The sequence below is a fragment of the Rhea americana genome, unplaced genomic scaffold (assembly GCF_003343005.1).
Source record: "Rhea americana isolate MKP2758 unplaced genomic scaffold, rheAme1 scaffold_76, whole genome shotgun sequence".
In the NCBI taxonomy this organism is placed as follows: domain Eukaryota; kingdom Metazoa; phylum Chordata; class Aves; order Rheiformes; family Rheidae; genus Rhea; species Rhea americana.
In genome coordinates, this window is record NW_028186934.1 from 25,567 (window position 1) to 32,809 (window position 7,243).

General features: G+C 38.7%; 1 protein-coding gene across 1 annotated transcript in view; it reads right to left on the reverse strand.

The window, feature by feature from the left end:
- Window positions 1–7,243, reverse strand: part of LOC146585785 (inactive N-acetylated-alpha-linked acidic dipeptidase-like protein 2) — a gene marked incomplete at its 3' end in the record, with an annotated part of 134,268 nt that overhangs the window by 18,313 nt on the left and 108,712 nt on the right. The gene's annotated exons all lie outside the window — the stretch shown is intronic.

The window sequence follows — 7,243 nt, forward strand, 5'->3', positions numbered from 1 at the left end:
CCACATGAAGCCTCAAGTTCATAAAGTAGATCTGACAATACTCAGGTTTTAGCTTGTTCGCTTCAGTGAAGAAACAAAGACCAAAACAACACAATAAGCCAACTGAAGAACGGCCTCACAGACCGACGGCTCCAAACCCATGTACTTGGTGGTCTGCCCACCAAGGGAAACACCAGCGACAGCACTACCGCCARCTTGCCCAAGTGCCCAGTGAAGAGCGCCTAGGCAGCTCACTGGCACGGCCGTCACWCTATCGCTCTCTTCTCATCCTCTGTCCATTGCAGAAAGAACATTTCAAATACAAATTAAGAAAATAAGACCCTACCTTAAGACAACAGTTAAAAGAAAAGGGGGAACCATACCTCTGAATCTTGCTGTTAAAAGCAAATTTCCAGTGTAATAAAATGGACTTACAGCTCAGAGGAACACACTAGAAACAATGACTATGCAATCAAACATTTACATTTTTAAAAGTGTAATTTATCTGCACTTATTGCAACATGAATGTATAGTCATGTTATCACATGTAAGCATGCAAATCAAGTATTCTGCATTTTCAAATAGAATAGAATAGAAAGTATTTGCAGCATTTTACTGTGTAAACTGAAATGTTGATTTTGTAGTGGAAGAGCGTAAGAAAGGGGTTACCATGCTTTCCACAGCAGAAAAAGAACTGGCAGAGAATGCCAGGAGCGCACTGGGGCAAGAACATTTCCGATGAGGCCGCTGACACGCAAGCTGGCACTATGGCATGAAAACTGAACTGAAGATCAGCCACACGTGGTAATACAACCAAAGGGAAAAAATGGGAGATGTAAAAATGACCCTATTTTTCTTCCTGGGTTAACTGGTGTAGTTACATAAGGGCTACGGAGTGGCACCTGAAACTAAAAACTGACCTAGTGCACTACAGAAGTACAGATTAAAAACAAGGTGCTCAACAAATAAAAAAGGAGAATAAAACTAAACAGACCTTTTCATCCAGCAGCAGTAAAACTAGAGAGCAGAAAATGATGTTAAATTGCTTAAGCCTGTTGCATCAACAAACCGTACCGGGAAGTTGCAAAATGTGTGTCTCTTGGCATCCATTCCTATGCAACATATAGCAAAATAATATAATACTTACATCCCAGTCAAGTCAAACCTACATAACGACTCACTCTGGGAAACCTCAGCTCTGGCAGCGTTTGAACGAGGCAACGATTACGTGAGGAATGCAAACCACTAGAAAGTAAAACAACGTAGAGACACCACAGTGGAAAAGCGAGAGACCGTGAAAGACTTAGAGCGCTGCTTAGTTAGTAAAGCCTGTAAAGGATGGTCTTAACTAAAAAGTACTGTCCCACCAGATTCTATTATTTTAGTGAGTGTCAAGCACAGTTGGCAGCTCACCCTGTCCACCTGGCAGCAACTGGAGCCTCGGATGAGAACGCAAACCTAGGACAAAGGTAAGTTAAAAGCAGAGAGGAGGTCTGGAGTAGCAGCCCAGGTGGGAAGACAACACAAAACATGCAGATCTTCGTGCCACCTTTTGTCCCCAACAGCTGACAATAAAAGCAAGGAATTCTGCAGTCCTTGTTGTATATCAGTGACAACATTCCCCCCCCACTAACTAATCACGATCAGACCTCCAGTACCCAAACGTTCGAGGCCTGGTATGGTGCAATACAAAGACCTCCACCCACAACGTGACTTTTCTGCCCGCTTCCACTCTTGCAAGGCACTAAGGACCCTAAAAGAAGAAATCCCACAACACCACGGACTGCTTAATTACCTCTCTGATTCTGCACAGGGAGTAAACATACGACAGAGTTACAAAACTTAATCAATTGTTTCCATCTTTAATAACATTCTCTTAAGGAAGGAAAATGTTTATTTGTCTAACCCATACAAAAGCCATGAYTCAGCTGTGCACCTAACAAAGTAAAAGCCCTAACCCAGACCAAACCACGTACACTCTATTCACGTACACATAGAAATGCAGAGCATCACTTTCTGTGGCAAGATACACAGCTGTCCTCAGCCTCCCACTTATTTTTAGTGAATGGGCACGCCACTGTGSATTTTTGGTTATGATCTTCAGTGTAACTGCTCTACTCTGGGAGGGATTCAGATATAAACTCTGATTCATAGTAAAGTTTCTACATCATTTACCCTGGTGTTCTGCATGCTGTTCTCAAGAATAAATGTGGTCTTCACAGTTTCCAACTACAGTACTGAATGCATACACAGGATTCCTTAAAACCCCCTTCCTTCGTTTGCAGGGAGACATCTCTTAAGCTATCCACCCAAGGATAACACAATCTAAAAGATGTAATGGAATGCAAGTGCAATGCTTTACCCAGAATATAAACACAATAACTTTTGAAAAATGAAGGGAAAATAAAAAATATTAAGTTTTATGGGCCATATATTGCACACAGTTCAATATCAACCAATATTTATAGCAGAAACCAGATACTAAAGAATTAAGGTGGTATAAATTCTTTCCCTTGAGATTGCAGTATAACTCAAGTGGCTCCAGCAGAAAAGTTTAAGATTTACATTAGGTTAATGAAAAGCAAGATTCAGGTCACTGTGTAATTTCTATTATACGTGATGAAGATAGAAAAATTATTTAAAATTATTAACATTCTGGAGCAGTAGATGAATCAGTAAGTATAGTAGAGATTATCATGACTGTTCCCATAACTTTACTTCTCACAACCTTAAAGAAAACAAATCTAAAAATTAATAGGTGTTTACCATTAAATAAGCAACCTGCCAATTTTTAAGCCATGAGGACAAAATTTTACACTTTCAAGGAATCCTGCATCAAAGAATAAATTATTTCTATAGTTGTGCCTTTGTTACCAAAAACAGGTTTTGTTCCTTCAGTAGTTCTGTAGCTTGTCCACTTTCACCTGAGATGCACTTTGAATATTTTTTGGCCCCTCACTTTCAATTAAAAAAAAAAAACAACAACAAAAAAAAAAAAACACATGCATTCCATTCCTATCCTCTTGCACCAATGTTACAATAAAATAATTTGTAAAAGAGATTTCTTGGGTCTTCCTGTCCTTCAGGAGRAAGGACGACTCCCCAGAGTTATGCTGCTCTTCCTCCTTTATGAGGGCAAGGGGGAGAAAGAGAGAGACATCGCTTTTTGTATACTAACAACGGAAACAAAGTGATTTTTGCAGAAATCTTACTACTACTTCAGTACAACTCGATCTTTTTCCTCAGTTTAGCAAAGTCAGAAACACTGTTAGCCCATGCTTACCAGCAGTGAGTGTGCATTCACGGCTGCCCTTGTGAGCCTACAGCGACTGGCAGCGGAAGGAAGATGGTTAAAATTCAGTAGTTTTTTCTAAGGTATAGTAAAAGGTTCCTACTGGTCTGGTCATCTTTAAAACAAAACTATACAAGTGTTTGCTGGGGGATAACGTTGTAATGCTCATACTTACTGGCACAAAATGCACCACTTAAAACCAAAATCCCGTGGATTTCTGAAAATAGCATCTTTTGGTCATAATGCTAGACATGAGAACTAACATTACATCACACTGAAAGTTGTAAAGAAAAAACACAGAAAATTCTTATGTAATGAACTGTACACAACCAAAAACAGAAATAATTTTAAGGTAAAACAAATAATCCTAGAAGCAGTTCTATGAAATAAGGAAGTCTGCTTTCAATTATAGTCCAAGTTCAATACTTGTACTGTTAATTTTTTTGTTAAAACAAATAGGATTACAAAAATAGCTGCAGTTCATTCTTCTTCATAGATCAAAACGCAAATGCTAAGAAAGAGTAATATAAGACTACTTTAGAAATAACTACGCGGTCTGCTCATGATTTCACTTCCCTCTTGGCAGCCTGAGCACTTGTGAAGCCACACGGTGAGCTGGATCGCAGAGCTGATGAGTTTGAAAGGTGCATCTCCCCGCCTTGTCCAGCGTGCTGTCTCCAGCCACGACCAGTGTCCAAGCTTTCAGAGTAAGGCAGAACAACCTCAGAATAAATCTAGCCATTTCTTTGTAAAATAGTAATAAGAAGTAATTCCTGACCCCTGGAAGCATCATCTGAAAAAATAAGATTCRCTTACAATCACTTTCTTAATACGAAGCTGCAAGCGTTGCAAGAGCGTTTAGAGTGGTAGCCAGAACTGAGGAAGGAAGTAGCTAGAGAGCGAGAGCTGCAATGGCAGGTTTTTAAACCAGAAGAGCCTTGAGGACAGCAGAAGAAAACAAAAAATTATTCAAATGGTTAAAGAACATCCACTTTTCAGTAAGTTTCTTATTTTGAAGAAAACAAAGCATCAATTTCTAACACTGAATAAAAACAAGTATTATAAAAATGTTCTTGCTAATAATTTCAGCTTTAGTGTGCAGGATGAGACATCAGTAGGACTTCAGTAGGATTTATAGGCCAAGTTTGGCACGCCTGTATTCAGTTCCATTTTGTCAAGTTCTCTTCATATTTATGCAAGCGTAAGAGGAATAAGATTTGTCCTAGAGAGTGCAGAGAGTAGCAAGTGCGCGGCGGTTGGGTTCCTATAGATCGAGAGAAGAGGGCRATTTAGCTAGCAAAGTCTGGTCTTTTGTTACTAGCTCCATTAGAAACTTGAGTTAAGAAATCTTTCAGCTTATTACTGCAAGCATGAGCCTAGAAAACGTTAACACATTGCTGTGCATCAGACCAGACTTGAGAAATTTCACAAGATGCTCATTTCCACTCCCACAGATGTCCAAATATAGAGTTTTAAGAAGAAAACCTGGTATTTACCATAAACAAATCAAGAAGTAACAATTGCAAACTTCTAGTTTTCAATGAAAGGTTCTTATAAAAACAGATGCAAATTCTTGATATCAAATTGACCTGCTGAATTAAAATTTCCAGAATTTTTCTGTTAGCAGAGCTTAAATATTTCTCTTAGTGGAGCTTAAATATTTGTTGTACAATACCTTATGAAAATACATAAGCTCCCCAAATCACATCTGTCATATTTCTTCCAGCAACACTGCATCTGAAAGTGATCCAGAGAGTTTAAAAAAGAAAAAGAAAAAAGAAGAARAACWTAACACTTGAGATAAACAGAGCTAAGGCACATTCTTTTCATTAGTATAAAATCCAATAGTCATGAGTGGCTCGAGGACATAGCGTGAAACATTTGGCAGACACCTCAGCTGCAACAGAACTAGTACTCTAAAGAAAGAAARCATTGTGCATTTACATTCTCTTTGCTCTTTTTTTTTTAATCCTTCAAAACGCTTAAAAACAAGGTGATTTTTAATCTGCATATTGCATGATATCAAAATAGCACATCTCCAAAGCTGAGAAAACATATGCTGTCAGCAAAGAACAAAATGATCTCTTTGATTCTAATACCTGTGATAGTAGCATGATTATAACTACATATGACAACTTCTCCCTCCCCTCAAAATAATTACGGCTCTCTCAAATTCAGCATCTGTGTTGCCAGATGTTGCTGTCAAACACGAAGCATAATAACTGCAGAAACCTGGCCAGCCTCCAGCATTTTTGCCTGAATACCTCAGCAGATGCAGGTGGTTTTCGGCAGCCCAATATTTGGCACACCAAGCCATGCAAATCCGGTTATGTAAACAAGAAAACAGCGTCAGCAAATAATGCATCATATCTAAACAGGTTCACCGTAATCACTCCCGCCTGCCCGAGCCTGACGTTTCCACTGAGCTACTCAGAACTCTGATCAGCTTTTAGCATTTGCCTGACATAAAAATATTAATGCCTCTGAAACCCATTTCTCTCCAAATCTTGCATTAAGATACGGTTAGTTGTTTTAACTTCACCTTCATACGCAGACATAATATTTGCCAGCTGACACAAGAGCTATTAAAAAACAGGCATGTGCAGCAGAAATCTAAAATGTTATAATCAAACCCATAAATCATGCAACTCCTAGGACATAACTTGCAACTTAACACCAAACTCCTTGCCTGAAAATGATGATTTACATACAGTACAGTTTTTGCAGAAGATTTTTTCCTCTATTTAAACACCACTCAACTGCTGCCATCTGAAAGCAAATTATCTTCAACAGGGAAGCAATTCAAACTCCAGCTGAACTCTCTGATACTAGGAAAAAATAAACATATTTARGACAAAATTAACTGTAGCCACAGGGTACCAATCTTTTTAAAATGTGCCCAATGCATTTCAGAGGCAAAACCCTTCACGCCACTTTCCTTAATTATTAAGTCAACAGGCGTTTTGCCCAAACCCAAAGAGAAAGAAYAAGCTTCTTCCTACAAACAACTCCTCCATCATTAAACTTCCGCAACCTCTCAAGGGTAGTGGACATCTATCAACTTCTGTCTTCACACTCCAACTCTGTGCTTACMATTTTGTCATTTTATATAATGTCATCTAAGCGTGCTACATGAAACCAAAGGCACTGTTAGGACTCTCTGCTGGCATTTTGGTGGCTCAAAACAGCAGAAACTGTGTTCAGGGCTCTGGCCACTGTATGGTCACCTAATGAAAGCATTCACCACCTCGAAGACTTGACACCCTCTATACCCAACAAACCAAATTTCTGCAATCAGTCATTTCATGGCACTAATTATTTCAGTCTTTCTAGGCATAGAAGAACTTACTCTGAAGGATATTTAAAAGATGATGCATATCAATGTGACAGGCAGCCTGGTTTGATCCGCCTGCGAGCTGCCTCAAAACTATGCGTAGGCATGGCCAATCTTTTCCCCTCAGAATCCTCCCAGTATGTTACTCCTTACTGCTTAGGTCTGCCAAGACTTTCTAGACATCTTCCCTACCAAACACAAAATATTAAAATGATGCAAGGTCACACTGTTACACCATAAATTACCATTTAAATTTAAATRGGAGGCTTTTAACTCAGTTACACTGGTCTAAATCCAAAAGAACTCCAGGAAATACAATGTATACTAAACTGAAACCAAGAGCTAATTTTTAAATCTGCTTTCAAAGAGGGCTAGGCTATATTCGTGCTACTTAGCAATATATTTAGAAAGTCACAAAGATGGGTGCAAAYCAGGGAGACTACAATTCTTTGACAAGGGAAAAACGAGGGGAATTTTAAGGAGTCTTTAAAAGACTGTCATTTGGTTCATCACATAGTTTGTTGCCCCTCTCAGAACAGCTGTTCCATTTGCATGGTCTTCAATCTAGTACTTAAAATGATGCTTATTCATTTTAATTCATAATTCATCTTTTTTTTTTTTTTTTTTTTTTTTTTTTT